This window comes from Elephas maximus, chromosome 1, assembly GCF_024166365.1.
Source record: "Elephas maximus indicus isolate mEleMax1 chromosome 1, mEleMax1 primary haplotype, whole genome shotgun sequence".
Lineage (NCBI taxonomy): Eukaryota > Metazoa > Chordata > Mammalia > Proboscidea > Elephantidae > Elephas > Elephas maximus.
Window position 1 is genome coordinate 96,959,883 of NC_064819.1, and position 18,140 is coordinate 96,978,022.

General features: G+C 52.0%; 1 protein-coding gene across 1 annotated transcript in view; it reads right to left on the reverse strand.

Moving 5' to 3' along the window:
- Positions 1 to 18,140, reverse strand: part of GRM4 (glutamate metabotropic receptor 4) — a 132,206-nt gene that overhangs the window by 71,785 nt on the left and 42,281 nt on the right. The gene's annotated exons all lie outside the window — the stretch shown is intronic.

Here is an 18,140-nt window from a genome sequence, read left to right on the forward strand (position 1 = left end):
CCTCCTGTCCCCAAGCCTTGGGACCAGCCCACAGGTACTGCCTCCTCTCCCACTTGATAAGGAGGAACGTGCAGCCAGAGAGGCTGGACAGGCAGCCTGAAGCTGCTCAGCCAGGCCACTGCTCCAGCCCAGGGTCCTGCCTCCCACTCAGCTCCCTGGGAGATCCTGTCCACTCCCATGCCCACCCCACGCCCAGCAGAGTGAGGTGGCATCAAGCTGAGAAGAGACTTGCATGTCAGCACTAAGTGCTCCTCCTCCAGAAAGTCTCCCAGCCAGCCCCACCTCCCCTGGATCCTTCAAGTGGGGGTCCCTGGAAGACTCCCCCCCCGAACAACACACACATACACAGAGTTATACGGGGTCACACACACACGCGGGTGCACATGTGCGCACGCGCGCGCACACACACACGGGGAGCCTCTGGGTGCCCCATTTACATAAAGTGCTAGAAACTCACAGCCCAGGGAAAATCCCTAGGTAGGCCGTAGGATGGTTCAGCCTGGGAACAGGATAGGAGTGGGAATGGGGATGTCCAGAGGGGCCCTAAGGGGTCATGTGGTCCATCCCCTGCCCCAGGCAGCCCTCTTGTCACCACTCAACAGACCCTGTCCTCACAGCTCCCTCTGAGCTCAGGCCCTTTCCTCCTCAGCTCAGGAGACAGAGCCCAGGTTCCAGCTCCCCACCCCTACCTCAGCCCCACCCCACCCCCACAGGTAGAATCCCAAAAGGCCAGAGTGGGCAAGCCCACGGGGAAGCCCTTCTCTCCTCAGCCTGGAGAGACAGGGCCCAGAGAGGCAGGGGGCCTGCCTGGGTCCCACAGCCACTTAACAGCAGAGCAGACCCCAGGCGTCATGTCTCCAGCCCCAGCTCTCCCAGTCATAAAACATCTTCTGCCCCCACCTGAGCCCTCTTCAGGCAGAGGTGAGGCTTAAGCTGCCTGTGCCTCCTGTTGAAACCCAAGCAACCCCAAAGAAAATGCAAGGACAGCATGGACGCTCCTGCACCTTCCCCTCGTCCTGGCCCATGCTGTTCCCCACATCCTTCCTATACCTTCCCTTCCTCCCGGCCCATACTCCCCCATATCCCTGGTACTCCTGGCCCCTCTCCCCTCCCCCTCACAGGGTGCTATACTGCCAGGGCTTCTCATACCTCCACCCACTGCTCCCCGAGGGCTGGTCACTGTCTGTGCCCCCCATCCCCTTCCTGGGCCCACATCAAAACTTACAACTTCCTGTGCATCCATCTCTCTGCCTTGCTCTCTACTGTACAAGGTGACAGGTGAAGGTGTGGACATACTGACCTGGGCTGATGTGGTATCTAAGACTTTATCCCCCTAAGGAATCATTAAGACTCAATCCTGGCCATGAAACTCATGGCCAGAATTTCAGGCTCTGTAACAGCTGAGGATGGGGAAGGGTTTCAGCGAGCAAGAGGATTGGGGGTGCCCCCTACTCAAGTGGCTGCTTACATGGCCAATGCCAAGGGCATCCCTCCTCCAGAGACCACCTCCCAGACCAAACAGCTCACCTCCTCAGATGGGGGAGCGGAGATTTTGACAATCTAGAGGCCCCACCTGTACATAGATCAAGAGGCAGTCATTTGAACAGAACAAGGGGATACAGCATGGTTTAAAGTCAAGAAAGGTGTCATCAGCGTTGTATCCTTTTACCGTACCTATTCAATCCGTATGCTGAGCAAATAATCTAAGAAGCTGGACTATATGAAGAACAAGGCACCAGGATTGGAGGAAGACTCATTAACAACCTGCGTTATGCAGATGACACAACCTTGCTTGCTGAAAGTGAAGAGGACTTGAAGCACTTATTGATGAAGATCAAAGACCACAGCCTTCGCATGGATTACACCTCAACATAAAGAAAACAAAAACCCTCACACCTGCACCGATAAGCAACATCATGATAAACAGAGAAAATATTGAAGTTGTCAAGGATTTCATTTTACTTGGATCCACAATCAACACACATGGAAGCAGCAGTCAAGAAATCAAAAGATGCATTGCATTGGGAAAATCTGCTGCAAAAGACCTCTTTATAGTGTTAAAAAGCAAAGATGTCAACTTGAGGACTAAGGTGCACCTGACCCAAGACATGGTGTTTTCAATCGCCTCACATGCATGTGAAAGCTGGACAATGAATAAGAAAGACCAAAGAAGAATTGACACATTTGAATTGTCGTGTTGGCAAAGAATACTGAATATACCAGGGACTGCTGAAAGAACCAGCAAGTCTATCTTGGAAGAAGTAGAGTCAGAATCCTCCTTAGAAGCAAGGATGGTGAGACTACATCTCACATACTTTGGATATGTTATCAGGAGGACTCAACCCCTGGAGTGGACATCATGGCCGGTAAAGTAGAGGGTCAGCAAAAGAGAGGAAGGCCCTCAAGGAGATGGACTGACACAGTGGCTACAACAACAGGTTCAAGCATAACAATGATTGTGAGGATGATGCAGGACTGGGCAGTGTTTTGTTCTGTTGTACACAGGGTTGATATGAGTCAGAACTGACCCAAAGACACCTAACAACAACAAATGGCCCCACCACAATATCCAACCATGCAATTTCATTCACTTCAACTAAGCCTTTTCTGAGCTCCTATTGTGTTCTAAATGCTGGGGTCAGAGCAGTGAACAAAACACACAAAGTCTTTGTCTTCACGGAGCTTCCATTCTGGTGGGAGACAAGGGGTACAAGCAAGTCAAGAAATAACCAGGATGGTGTCTGATAGCAATGAGCCCCATAAAACAGGATAAGGGGACAGGGGTGGCTGGGCGGGCAAGCAGCAAGGTCTGGGAAGGTGACATCTGAACAGATCAGCATGCGCAAGTTTGGGGAAAAGGCAAGTGAGCTTGGAATGTGATTGTTGTTCAAGGCAGAGCAAGGAGGCCAATGTGGCTAGAGTAGAGTGGGAGGTGGGTGGCAGGAAGGAGCAGTCAACATACAGTAGGTCTAGCCCCCCCAAAAAAACAAACCCACTCTGTCAAGTCAATTCCAACTCACAAGGACCCTATAGGACAGAGTAGAACTGTCCCATAGAGTTTCCAAGGTGCAGCTGGTAGATTTGAACTGCCAACCTTTTGGTTAGCAGCCAGGCATTTAACCACTGTGCCACTAGGGCTCCAACAGTAGATCTAATAGCTGATTAATAAGGGGGTTAATAAGAGATCATGAAACAATAAGGGACCACGAAAAGAAGCAAAATACAAACTGAAGACAGATAGCCACAGGTATAATAGAAATGTTTTAAACAGTGAAAAGGTATTTGTGAAAAGTTATATGCTAATAAATATGAAAACCTAGGCAAATTATTTTAAAAGTATGAACAGTCAAATTGGGGCAGGAAAAGTATAAGCCCATTTCTTTCATGAAATAAACATGTGAATAGAAAAATTCTAAATAAATGTAAGGTAAATTTGAGAATAAATAAGGGAATGAATGAAGAAAGGGAGGCTTGAGTGTAGAAAATTGCCTTCCTCCTCCCAAAGGGAGCAATTTCAGGGGCACCCCCCACCCCGAGGAAACCTGCTGTTATGTCCTCCCCATCCGGGCTGGGGCTTGCCCCTCACTGCCTCCCCTTGGAACTGGCTCTAGGGGAAAGGCTGCAATCACTGGGACCTCTGGGGGTACGGTAGAGGGAAACAGTTGACTGGGTTTTTGGATTTCCTGGACAACTTCGAGTTAACTCCCTGGTCCTCTTATTTTAGCTCCTGTGGTCTTTATAAAATGGCACATACAACATTGTTCACTGTAACGCCTCTTGGAATAGCAAAACTTGAAGAAACAAACTACAGCGAAACCTGTGAGAGCCAGAACTGGACGAGATCATCTTGTTTTTCCAGGTCTCGCAAGTTTTCCACCTTTGACAGGATGCGGCCTTACCAGTTTTCTATCGCTCTCTATCAGTGGAAAATATTTGAGTTTTCCTTCTCTGACAGGTTTCCGCTTTACACAGCCTCCAGCTCTCACAGGCTTTCCTGCACACATCCATAAAGAGGGGACTGGTTAAAAAAGTTATGGCTACACAAGGAATACTAAACCAAAAACAAAAGCATTGCCATCGAGTCAATTCCGACTCACAGTGACCCTATAGGACAGAGTAGAACTGCCCCACAGGGTTTCCAAGGAGTGGCTGGTGGATTTGAACTGCTGACCTTTCGGTTAGCAGCCATCGATCTTTTAACCACTGTGCCACCAGGGCTCTGAAGGAATACTACACAGCTATAAAAAAGAACGAGGCCGCTTTCCATGGACTGCTCTCAATGGCTCTCCAAGACACTGTAAAGCAGAGACAACCGCAAGAAAGAAGGAAGGTGCGGATCTACATGAGACCAGCAAGCTGGTTGTGGTGTGAAAGGGAGTAATACAGTAAAACCCGCAAAAGCTGGAATCTGTGTAAAGTGGAAACCTGTCAGAGAAGGAAAACTCAAATATTTTCCACTAGTAGGGAGCGACAGAAAAGTGGTAAGACTGCACCCTGTCAAAGGCAGAAAACTTTTGAGACCTGGAAAAACAAGGCAGTCTGGTGGAGTTCCAGCTCTCACAGGTTTCACTATATTTACATGTTGATTATATGCAGTGGTTAAGAGCTCAGCAGCTAACCAAAAGGTCTTCAGTTCAAATCCACCCCCTGCTTCTCGGAAACCCTATGGAGCAGTTCTGCTCTATCCTACAGAGTCGCTAGGAGTCAGAATTGACTCAATGGCAATGAGTTTGGATTTTTTTTTTTTTTTTTGGTTTTGTATATGCATAGACTATCTCAGGAGGGTTACACCTGAAACAGGGCCCAGAGCCCCTTCCCCCCACCACCAGCCCAGTCCAACGAAGCCTCTGTTGGCAGCCTTTAGACCCAGGCCTGGTCCCAAATGTGGGGCCCAGGAGCACTGAACCCTGCCCACCCCGGCCCCACCCCATGCTATGTACCCTTATTCCCGCAGAATGTGGGAGGGCCAAGAGGTTTCAGCAAGGCGTGCGTGTCAACCTTCAGGGGAGCTGCTGCCCAGACCCCTGATTTTAGGAGCCCAAGAGGGCCTCTGCTCTGCCTCCAACAATTCCTAAGACCCTGGAACAGGGACTCAGCCCTGAGATGGGGGAGGTGGGGGGTGGGCCTGGGGATAAGCCAGCATCCTCCTAAGAGTTCCACCCGCCCCGACTCCTCTCCTTCTCAGCTCCAGGTCATGAGTTTCCAGTGGGAAGAGGGCGGAGGGTGATTTCAAGCAGAGATTCAAGAGCTAGACTGCTCGGACCCAAATCCCAGCTCTACCACTTGCCAGCTGGGAAACCTTGGACAAGTTACTTCACCTCTCTAGGCCTCAGTTTCCTCAGCTGCAAAATGGGAATCATTACAATAAAGTTTTGAGGCTCACAGGAGGGAATCGGTGTAGAGCACTGAGAACAGCACCTAGAGGTAATAATAAGCACACAAAAAGGTCAGCTCTTATGTGAGTTGTTTCCCCTCTAAACTTTCTCCTGCAGCTCTCCATCCTCTTGTCTCTCGCTCTGCTCTGCCTGTTCTCCCCTCTAGGCCTCCACCCCCCGCCCCGAGCTCTCCCTGCCCATCATGGCATTATTATCACTGTCCTTTGTGGGGACACCTTCTCAGAATGCTAACAGGCTCTCCAGGCTCTCCTCCTTCCCTGTGCCCCCAGCCTGGACCAGCACGGAGATGCCATGGGCAGGGCCGGGGCTGTGTCTGCATCTAAGCAGGTGACTGTGACAGCCTGACCCAACAGGGCTCTGACATCTCCTTACCTCGCGCTGTCTCTGAGGCCTAGCTGGAGTGGGGGGCCACTCGATTAACATTCTCCTCAGAGAAACTTCCTCTCCTCTCACAATATCTGTGGTAAGAGTGGAAGGAAGCAGCGGTGCTCACCCCAATGCCAGCTCCTCCATCTCTGCCTCCCTTTCTCCCTCCCTTCCTTCCATCACCCACAGACTGAGCACCGACTGTGTGCTGGGCACTGTTCTAGAGAGTCACACCCTCATGGGCAGCAGTTAGCAAGGAGCCCAGATTCCAGCAACACCTGATCAACCTCAGGTGCTCGATTCGAGGTCCTTCTGTTTGTCTTTTTCTCTATTCCTCTCTGCCTGTCTCCTCCTGCCCAGACAGCCTATGACTTCACATTCCCACATTCAAATTCTCCCTGTGCATCAAGAACCAGCTCAGTAGAAATTGCTGAGTTGGTGAATGTTTTGCTGTGTATATTTTCGCCAAAAAAAAAAAAAGCAGCAGCTCAAATGTCACCTCCTCCAGGCAGCCTTCCCTGAATCCTTGGCCTCCAGAGAGCCCACACAGACCTCCCACAGCACGAGGTTGCTCCAGAGGCACCAGGCACGTGCACCCAGGTATCATCATTTTTGGTTTACTTGTCAAGTCAACAGGCAGTCTAAGACCCCTCCTTTGTGCTGGACAAGGCCACATCGGGAGATTCGAAAGGAACTGGACTCATCCCACCTGCTAACACTCGTCAACACCCACAGCATCCTGGGAGCCAGCAATAGAAAATGAAGAAAGTGCTCTTGGGAAATGTGCTGGTCTCGTTGGGGTCCCCGGGCAGGGGGCAGGTTGTATACCTCTGAGCAACACAGTGCATCTAAGTCTGGCACCCAGTAGGGCCTCACACTTACAGAAGGGGTGAGTGACGGGGGGAGGGGGAGGGAGTGCCTGAATAAATCAATCTCTCTCTCTCTGACTTCTGTAGTAACAAGGAGGGCCGTGCCATGTGGGAAAGACAAAAGCTGTTTCCGGGCTTGAGCAACTATGAAGATGGATGCCAAGTTAGTCTGTGTATGAGTGTGTGTGTGTGTCTGTGTGTGAGAGAGAGAGCACATGCCAGAGCACGTGCCCTGAGCACACGTGTGCACAGCACATTCATTCATTTGTTCCTCCTACAAATAGTCACTGAGCGCCAGCAGCCAGAGGGCATGGTCTGGTCACTGGGGGGAGACTGAGGCCTACTCCTGCCCTCATGGGGCTCCCAGTGTAGATTGAGGCAGGCAGTGGAAAGGTGAATAATATGACACAGAGTGTGTTAGATGGTGATTAGGATCCAGGAGAAAAAAAGAAAGGAGGGAAGGCACGCAAATGTGAGAGAGGGGGGCCCAGGGAGGCCTCTCCGACAAGGCGGTGTTTCAGTCAAGGGAGGGAGCCACATGAGTATTTGGGTGAGAAAGGCATTTCAGGGGGAGGGAGTAGCCAATGCAAAGGCATACACACAGGTGTGGACATACATGTGCATGTGTGTGTGTGTTCATATGAGGACGTACGTGTATATGGGTGTGTGCACTGAGCGTGCAAATGCGTGCTGTGGTAGGCATTGCGTGCACTGCATAAGTGTGAGGATATGCATGTATGTGTGCGAGCATGTGCGTGCAAGTGTTCACTGTGTGCCTGTAGGCATGAATGTGCATGTGTGCGCACTGTGTGCATGTAGGCATATATGTGCATGTGTGTGTGCCCATGTGCACACACATGTGTTTTTAGAGCCTGAATCTGGTCTCTGGCTGCCCTGGGCCTAGCCAGCAGCCCCCACATGCCAGACCCCTGCATGTCAACACTGGCTGGCACACAGGTGGTGCCCACTGACTCTCAGACCAGCAGAATCTGAGGACTCCCTGAGAGTGGCCAGTTCACACCCACAGTCTCCAGAGAAGGGAAGGAAGGCTGGGAGGAAGAGGACTTGCCTAGCACCTCAGAGCCACGGTACAGCCCCCACAGCTCTGAAGGTTGGGGCTTCGTTCAGGCTGCTCAGAGCAGTCAGGAGGCAAACCACCACCCTGATCTGCACAAAGGGGCCTAGGGCACCCCGAGCCAACTCGCACATGTCCAGTGCCATTGCCGTGGACACCCCAGGGGCCACCTGACAGAAACCACAATCCTCTTCCTGTGAGCTTTGGTGTTTTAAGCATCTTCCCTTCCATCCTCCTCCCTAGTGCTTGGCAAAGCACAGTAGCTTCCAGCACAGTCTCTGGAACCAGCCTGCCTGAGGCTGTGTGACCCAGCTCTGCCATCACCAACTGCGTGACTAAGGGAAAGCAAGTGACTTCTCTGAGCCTCCATTTCCTCCCCTATAAAATAGGTACAATAACACCAGAGAGGACTGAATCAGTGCGTATGGACAAAGTGCTTAGAACGGTACCTGGCACGTGGGGCCCTCAGCAAATGCTAGGTATTATCATTAGCAAGGAAGGAGAGCTAAGACCATTGTGCCCATTTTGCAGATAAGGAGACTGAGGCTCAGAGAGATCAGGCTCAGAGCCAGAAGATATATCAGAAGCAAAACGCAGACTAAGCTGCTCTGCCTCTCTGTCCACCGTCCACTCCCACACACAGCAGCTCCTCCAGTCCTGGCTTCCCGCCCTGCCCCACCCTCCCTGCTGACTGTGCTCTTTCTGTTCAATCCACAGGCCAGGCCATGGCAGCCACAGATTGAGCCTGGGATCCTGCAGCCACCTCTGGCCGCCAGCCCAGCCCAGTCCAAAGCCTAGGCAGACGTCAGGACCCCACCCTCCAGGTCACAGCCCCAGGGAGCTGGGGACCCTGCATGGGGCTGGCGCAAGCCCCAGGGGTTGGCTGCCCGCTCTTGCCCTTCTGATCATGGCTGCTCCAGGCCCTCGACCGCCTAGCTCTCAGCATCAGCTGTTTTCTTCATAGATAAAAGGCAGCGATGCTTTTAGGTACATGAAAGCAGTGGCAGGCCGGAATGTGGTTCAGAGAAAGCAGGAGAGAGGGGGAGAGGCCCAGCTTTCCAAAGGCCCTGCCTGTGCAGCCAGGAAAGACAGTCAAGAGGCATCCCTCCCTGCTCCCTCCCCCCCCCCCACAGCCTCACGACCCTGAGCCACACACCCTCCCCCAAGGAGCCTTGCAGAAAGACATGACCAGAAGAAGCAAGAAATGCTGCAATCCGGGGGCTACCAGCTCCCTCTCGCCCAGGGGAGCTGGGGAAGATATGCTCCTCGTGAGACTGGGCACTCAGCAGGCACCCCACCATTCTTTGCTGAGCATCTCTCTCTGCCAGGAGCTGAGACACAGGTCTAAATAAACCACCTTCAGAGCCAGACTTGTAACCCACAAGAATGCCCGGGGGGGTGTAGAGGAGAGGAGAGGGAGGGCAGCCAAAGGGGTGTCTACACTAGCTGAGATGAAGGGTGAATAGGAATGCTGAGATGAAGGGTGAATAGGTACGGAAGATGCTTGGGGCAAGGCTGGACAGGCAACAGAGATCCAACCACGAGCAGACTTCCAGGCCATGCTAGGGAGGCAGGATTTTCCAGGGAGCCCTAGGAGCCATGGATAGATTCGGAGAGGGCACAGGTGATCAGAACGGTCACACAGCCTGCAGGGGGACAGGGACTAGAGGGCAAGCCTGGTGACCACTGGGAGGCGGCTGGCACTCTACAGATCATGATGCCCAAACCAGGACAAGGGACTTTGGGTTAAAGCGGAGGGGGATCCAGGAGGCACTTAGGGGGAAACTCAGCATTTAGGAATCAATGATATGTGTGACTCCTGGTTTGGGGCCTTGGCCAGCACAAGGACAGTAGAGACAGGGACTGAGATGGAGTAGAGGAGAAGGGCGAGGTTGGGCAAAGGGAGATGAGGTGTGTGGTTTCCACAGGGGGAGTCTGAGGTGCCAGAGGGCATTAGCGGGGGTGTCCTAGAAGCAGGTGGACCCACAGGTCTCAAGCTGGCGAAGCTGGGGGAATCTGGAAGTAGGGAGGCCATGGTGCCTCAGAAGCTGTTGACCACTGAAGCCATGGGCAAGTATGGCATTGCCCAGGAGACTCAGAGGAGGAAAGAGAAGGTCAGGGATGGAGCCCTGGAGACCACTCCATGGAAGGGGTAGGCAGAAGGGAGGGGCCAGGAAAGAGTCTGACTGGGAGCAGCCGAAGGGGAGGACAGCCAGAGAGAGAGGCCACAGGGAGTGCTCGAAAAGGAAGTGTGGGGGTGAAGTGCCTCACAGAGAGAGAGGAGGAGGCTCAGAGAGAGAGAGGAGAGCTGAAGAGCGACTGATTTGGGGCGGTAAGGAATTCACGGGGGATCTCCTGGAGCAGCTGTGAGGAGAAGTCAGACTGCTGGGAGCTGAGGACAGAATGGAAGGCCGGCAGTGGAGAATGAGGGTGAAAACAGTGTGAAGGCTTGAAGAGAAGTGGGTGGTAGAGAGAGACGCAGGGTTGAGGGGGGTTCTAGGTGGATGGGAAGGGGCCAGTCAGAGACAGAGATGGAGATACAGCAGAGGAGGGGATATAGCAGACAAGAGATGGGCCTAGCGTAATAAAATCTATTAAGAAAACATTCTGCATCCCACTTTGGAGAGTGGTGTCTGGGGTCTTAAACGCTAGCAAGCAGCCATCTAAGATGCATCAATGGGTCTCAACCCACCTGGATCAAAGGAGAATGAAGAACACCAAGCACACAGGTAATTACGAGCCCAAGAGATAGAATGGGCCACACACATAAACCAGGGACTACATCAGCCTGAGACCAGAAAAACTAGATGGTGCCCGGCGACAACCGATGACTGCCCTGACAGGGAACACAACAGAGAACCCCTGAGAGAGCAGGAGAGCAGTGGGATGCGGACCCCAAATTCTCCTAAAAAGACCAGACTTAATGGTCTGACTGAGACTAGAAGGACCCCAGTGGGCATGGCCCCTAGACCTTCTGTTGGCCCAGGACAGGAACCATTCCCAAAGCCAACTCTTCAGATAGGGATTGGACTGGACAATGGGTTGGAGAGGAATGCTGGTGAGGAGTGAGCTTCTTGGATCAGGTGGACACTTGAGACTATGTTGGCATCTCCTACCTGGAGGGGAGATGAGAGGGTACAAGGGGTTAGATGCTGGTGAAATGGACACGAAAAGAGAGAGTGGAGGGAGGGAGCAGGGCTGTCTCATTAGGGGGAGAGCAATAGGGAGTATATAGCAAGGTGCATATAAGTTTTTGCGTGAGAAACTGACTTGATTTGTAAGCTTTCACTTAAAGCACAATAAAAATTAAAAAAAAAGAGATAGGCCTAGCACACAGTGGGGGCACTGACAACCCCCAGCCCCACCCTGACCAGGTTCTTCTCTGACATGGGGTCAAGAACAGAGGCAAGAGTGACCTACACGGCTCAGCACAACCCCAAGGAGGCCTCATACACCCATACCTCCCATGGAGCTGCCTACCCCCCATTGCCAAAGGACAGGAAAGCAGGGCACCCAGGGTCTGGGGAAATGGGGGAGTCACCTTGGACACGTGGCTGAGCTGGCACATCTGGGTGGTCTTTAGAAGAGCTTTGTCCAACAACTTCAAGCCTTGAGGAGAGGGGCTGGGATAGGCCCCAGAGAGGGGACTGTCTATCTCCTGTCCCCAGGGCCTCTTCCAGGGCCACACTCTGGGAGTCTTTCCCCTTCAAAAGTCCCTTCCCCACATACCCACTGGGCCATTTGGGGGACACTGGCCGCTTTCCCCTCAGGACACCTGGGAATTCAAATCAGGCCGGCAGAGCAGCTCTCTTCAGGACTGTCCTCATTAATCAGATCATATTACTCTGCTCTTTGGACACAGACCAGCCAGCCGTCTCCTGGCCCCAAGCATCCGGTCACTCTGGGGCCTGGCCCTGTGCCCCTGTCTAGCCCTGGGCCAGTAGCTTCTTCCCAGTGCAATCGATCCGTCTGCCCCAGGCCCACCCTGAGCCCTGATTCGCCTTCTTTCTGGCAGCTGAGCCTGCAGGTCTCGCTGCCCCGGGGCACTCAGCCTCCCCTGCCTGAGGACTGAGCCCCTCAGCCTGCCCCCAGGGCATCCTCTGTCCCTTAACCTGTGCCCCTTATTAAGCAGGCCCCTTCCTCTCTTTTATATGCCTCATAGTCTTTCATTTTACAACGCTCTACGAAGCAGGCCCTCTTATTCTCCCCACTTTCTGAAACTTCAGGTACAGAGAAGGTAAGTAACTTGCCCAAGATCACATAGCTGGTGAGTGGTTGAGCCAGGATTTGAACCCAGAAGGACTATCATGTAAAACCTCAGTCTCCCTCTTACATGGATGGGTCTGCACAACCATGTGCATACATGCACAGAATTTGAGTATGATACTGGCAGCCTCCAGTGACAAGGGGGAGCCGTCCATATCCGTCTCAGCAAGATCCTCTGGGCAGCAGTGGGGAGAGCTAGCCTACTTTCTCTCATGCTCAGCCCCACCTCCACTCCTGGCTATCACACCAAGGGCTGAAGTGGTCCATCTGTCTCGGACACAAAGGATCGGGCAGGGATGGGGGTCAGGCCCCAGAGGGTTGCATAAATGGCTCTGCTTTGAGCAACAGCTAATTTCTAAACATAATTATTAATTTCATGCTTATCGTATGCAAACCTCTGCCTCCCAGACAAGATGAAATTGATTTAATTAGAAAATCCATCACCAAGCCTTTTGGGTCCGAGCTTTGAATTAGGACCACCAACCCCACCCGAGCCTGCCAGGAGTAGGCTCACAACCCCTGACTTCTGTTCCCAGGGCCACAAGGACAGCAGGGACAGCCAGGATGAACAGCCATCTCCACCACTGCCAGCACCCCATGGACCATGCCAGGGCCCCTGGCCAGGACCCCACCTATCCCTTGTTCCTGCAGGCCCCTCTGTCACAAATGGCCTCTTTTTTCTCCTGGAATCATAATGGGGAAATAGCTTGGGAAGCCTGAAAGACTGGGCTTTAAGGAACCCCAAGATAGGAGGTGATGCCACACCTCCCCTCCCCCTGCAAAATTCACACAGCAAGCCTTCCTTTGGGAGCCCCCCCAGGTGCTAATAAAATGCCCTTTACAGTTCTGCTCAGGGAGTCCATAAAAACCACTAACACCACTTGGTACTTCACGAAGCATTTGCCTCACACACATTACCTCTGACCTCACCTTCCACCACTCCTGCCTTCATTCGTTTGGCTCCTTGCTGTACCTTCAGCACACCAGGCTCACTCCTACCTCAGGGCCTCTGCACTGGCTGTTTCCTCTGTCTGGATGCTCTTCTCCTGATACGCATGTGGCTTGTATGTGGCTTGCTCCTTCACTTCTTTCAATTTTTTGCTCAAATGGCACCTTCTCAGGGAGGCCTTATTTGACCACTTGATTGACAACCAGTCCCACTTTGCTCCCCTGAACCCTCTGCACCTTCTAACACACTCTGTGTTTACTTATTTGTTACATTTTCCGTCCGCCTCCCCCTCAAACGTCAGCTCCGTGACCTCAGGGACTTTGTTTTAGTCCTGCTATGTCCCTGGGCGCCTAGCACAGCGCTCCACACAGAGCACATGCAAGGGGTGCCTCATTCCCTCCTCATGACCAGCCTGCCACAAGCTCCACAGTGCCGAGAGCATCTAAGACTGGTAAGGAAAGCAAGGTGCGAAGCATTCTGGGGGCCTTGTCAAGACCACAGAGCTGGTAAGCAGCAGGGTTCCCATGCTCACAGGGTCTGACACTGCACCTTGGCAAGCTGATGGAGCTGCTCTTCAGGCGAATGGCCACCCACGGCAGTGCTCCAGCACATACAAGATGCTCTAGGTCTCCTTCCTCCCTGGCCAGACCCACAGCTCCCAGGACCCTTCCTCTGGCGTTCCTCACCTCCTGGGGTCTGCCTCTACCTATCCTCCCGATGTGATACCAACACCCCAGAAGGTCATCCTTGGGGACCACCTGGTCCCCCTCTCTATCTCTTCCTCCCCAGTGCCACCCTGTCGCTTATCAGGGGGCAAACGGGCACTTGAATTAATTTCCAGGTCTGTTCTGAATTATGTTTTCTAAGAGAGAACCAGAGAGACGCAGGCAACAGGGCTTTAAACAAATATTTCCCCAAAAAGCGCTTTATTCAGTCCCTTGTCTCACCCTTTTAAACATTATATGTTTGCTTAGGAGCCAAGGGAAAAAAAGGGGGTCCTGATAACGCACAGAGGCTGGAGAAGAATAGAGGGCCCAGAGTGGAGAGCCTCAGCAGTGCTGACAAAGGAGGCCCAGTTCTGATGCAGGCTCAGAGGAATTACCACAGATAAGAGCGCCTGGGAAAGCGACTGGGAGCAGGCGGGGGAGTGGCGCACGAAGTGGCAATAGCAAACAAGATCCTCAGATCAGCACCTGTCCTATTTCATAAGCCAAATGTAGATCAATAAATTACACTCACTTTTGCAGGTTTTACATGCTGACTGCGTAACCTTGTCAAGAGTGATATGTGTTGGGGGAGGCCAGGGAGGGCGGGAGGACCCCAGAGGGCTAGGAACGAAGGGCCAGGGCCCTGGGAGGGCCCTACAGGGCCGCAGCACCTGTGACCCCTTTTCCAAGGAGGACTCAGAGCCCAAGTCACCAAAGGTAAGAAGCAGCCTGTCACGCCTTGTCCCACTGCCTCAGTGCCAACCTCGCCTGTGAGCCTTACTCTCTGTCAGTAGGCATCACAGTGATAATCTGGGCTTTGTCAACCTCACCGTGAGGGTCACTTGGGAGAATGATCGTTAAAGAAGCTTGAGAGGAAGAAGCAAACGTCCAAGGTACTAGGAGCCATCATTATGCCATTTTTAGGAATCCCCAAGTGGTACAAATGGTTTGCACTCGACTAGTTACTGGGTTTTTTTTGTTTTGTTTTGTTTTTACTGGGTTTAGTAACTGAAAGGTTGGTAGTTCGAACCCACCCAGAGGTGCCTCAAAAGAAAGGCCTGACAATCTGCTTCCAAAAGGTCACAGCCTTGAAAATCCTATGGAGCACAGTTCTATCATGAGTCAGAATTGACTCAACAGCAATGGGTTTTGTTGGTTGGTTGTTTTTATTATTACATCTCTTTTACACAAGCTAGGTGCAGCAGTTGGCTAATACATACATTCATTTTGTTAATCCTCACCACAGCCCTGTGAGACAGGAAACATTATCCCCAATGTGCAGATGAGAAGCTGCAGCTCAGAGAAGCTAAGGAACTTGTCCAAGGTCACCCAGCACTGGGACTGGGAGTCTCACTCAGGCCCATCTGATGGCACAGCTGGGCTTTCTCTGTGCCATGTGCTACCTCTCCCCCTGCAGGCAGGGCAACACAGGGCACCAGGCCACGCTGGCTCTCAGGAGGGCCACGCCCAAACGTCCAAGAGGCAGAAAGAGCTGGGGACCAGCCTAGGCTGGCTGCAGTACCCAAGAAGCATTCTTGAGAGCTGAGCTGGGGCGGCGGCAGGCGAGGCTGCGACATGGTGGTGGTAATAACAACAAGACTGGTAGCTATTGTTTGGTGAGCACGCACTTCACATGCTGAGCACTTCACGTGTATTAACTCATTTAACCCTCATATAATAACCCTATAGAGTGAACACTATTTATTACCTTCATTTTTCAGATGAGAAAGTTGAGGCCCAAGAAGCTGAGGAAACTCAAGATGACACAGCAAATGGCAAAGTAGGTTTTGAACCCAGGTCTGTCTGACTCCAGGAGTCAAATGCTCTCACCACGTACAGTCCAGCTCGAGACTCCCCACTGGCCACGTATTCCACACTCATCCCCAGCCTCCTGCCCTTGGCCCACGCCAGCCCTGTACCTGGAAGGCAGCCATGACGGGCAATCAAAAGTCCTTATTCCAGGCCTTTCCCCATCACGTTCCTTGAACACACTCCTTCATGTCCCTGAGCCTCAGTCTGCTCATCTGTTCAATGGCAGCATAATGATCCTTGCTTCCTTCTCACGAGATGTGGCACAAGCCTCTTCCACACACACCTGCTGATCCACCCGCAGGCTGTCGGGGGCAGGAACAGTGACCAGAGGACCTCAAGAGTGTGGTTCCCTGGGCGTCTGAAATTATGCCCTGTGTGGTAATGACCGCCTCACACATTCTGAGTGCCAGTAATGGGGAATGGCCAAGCTGAGAGAAAATTAACCACGGTGTCTGCCCAGCGCTCTCCCAAGGCAAGTTAATGCGCTGTGCGGTGTGTAATATACTGCACTGTATTAATATAATATGATATAATGGGATGTATTAACATTATTAAACACATGAGCCGATAAAAGTCACATCACCATCACTCTGCATAATTTACATTACAGCCCATGCCAGGGCCAGGCTGACAGCCCCAGGCTGGCAGGATAGAGGCCCCATTGGAGCCCACAGGAAGCGGGGCCAGAGCCCTGAGGTCTAGGTGGAGGAGGGGAGCCAAAAAGCAGCTCAGAAGGAAGGTTCCGCCAAGCAGCCAGGGCTGGATGGTCCCCAGCAACAAATGCTAAGCTGTGATTTGGGGGGCTCCCAGTCCCCAAGCCCCCAGCCAGTCCTCATCACAAGCAACTCCATGGTGCATCTGACCCAGCGGTGCTATGAGCTGGAATTGACTCGACAGCAATGGGTCTCCACCCACACACACACACAGTCTATTCCCCATCCAGAAGCCAGAGGGATCCTTTTAAAACCTGAGTCAGGTCATATCCCACCCACTTCAAGCCCCTCCAAGGGCTCCCATCTCACCCAGAGTGAAAGCCAAAGTCATCCAACGACTCACAAGGCCCCACACAATCTGCCCCTTAATCTCTGACTCATCTCCTACCACCTTCCACCTCGATCCCTCTGCTTCAATCACTCCAGCCTCCAAGCTGCCCCTCCCTACGCACACCAGCCCACCTCAGGGCCTTTGCACTGGCTGTCCCCACTTGTATGTAAGGATATATTATACATTTCCTTCAATGCATCAAATCTATTCTTGAGATGGCCTCTAAATTCAGGTGGGATATACTTAAGGTTGTACTTTGGCTCTCATCGACTTGTTCTAAGTTTCTTCAGTTTCATCTTGAACTTGCATATGAGCAATTGATGGTCTGTTCCACAGTCAACCCCTAGCCTTATTATGACTGATATTGAGTTTTTCCATCATCTCTTTCCACAGATGTCAATTTGATTCCTCTGTATTCCATCTGGTGAGGTCCACGTGTATAGCCACTGTTTATGTTGGTGAAAAAGGTATTTGCAATGAAGAAATAGTTGGTCTTGCAAAATTCTTTCATGCAATCTCCAGCATCGTTTCTATCACCAAGGCCATATTTTCCAACTACCAATTGCATTGGGCAAATCTGCTGCAAAAGACCCCTTTAAAGTGTTGAAAAGCAAAGATGTTACCTTGAAGACTAAGGTGCGCCTGACCCAATCCATAGTGTTTTCAATCATCCCCTATGCATGTGAAAGCTGGATGCTGAATAAAGAAGATTGAAGAAATGACACCTTTGAATTGGGGTGTTGGAGAAGAATATTGAATATACCATGGACTGCCAAAAGAACAAACAAATCTGTCTTGGAAGAAGTACAACCAGAACGCTCCTTAAAAGCAAGGACGGCAAGACTGCGTCTCCATATTTTGGACATGTTGTCAGAAGGGATCAGTCCCTGGAGAAGGACATCATGCTTGGTAAAGCAGAGGGTCAGCGGAAAAGAGGAAGACCCTCAATGAGATGGACTGACACAGTGGCTGCAACGATGACCTTAAGCATAACAACGACCGTGAGGACGGCACAGGACCAGACAGTGCTTCGTTCTGTTGCACGTAGGATCACTATCAACTGGAACTGACTCGATGGCACCTAACAACAACATACATTTCCTTTATTCATTCATGTATCTTGTTTATTGTCTGCCTCACCACTGGAATGTCAGTTTCGCAGGGGCAGAGGTTTTCGTCTGCCTTGTTCATTGCCACAACCCCAGGACTTAGAACAGAGCCAGGTGCCAGAGCTCTCACTTTGCAGGTGCTTCATAAATACAAATGATGAATGAATGAGTGAATAACTAGCCAGAGCAGCAGTCTGTTTTTATTTGAGTCTCATAAATAGATTTCTCGACAAGGAAAATGTCCTGCTTCTAAAGAATGACTTTGAAGATCACTGGCCTGGTCCAGATGAGGAAACTGAGGAATGGAAAGGCCAAGTGGCAGCAATTTAGCCAAGACCACAGGGTGGGCTGGCCCTGGGAGTTCCCCTCTCGCCTGTCCCACCCACTGATCCCAGCCCTGGGACCCTGGACACACCTGGCTGCTGAGCACCTCCAGCCACCAGGGGGCGCCTCACCCTGCAGAGCCAGGAGAAAGGAGGAAACCAAGAGGGCTTTTCTGAATTCTTTAGTGTTCCCCATCACTGTCCTCTGGCCACTACAACTCCTT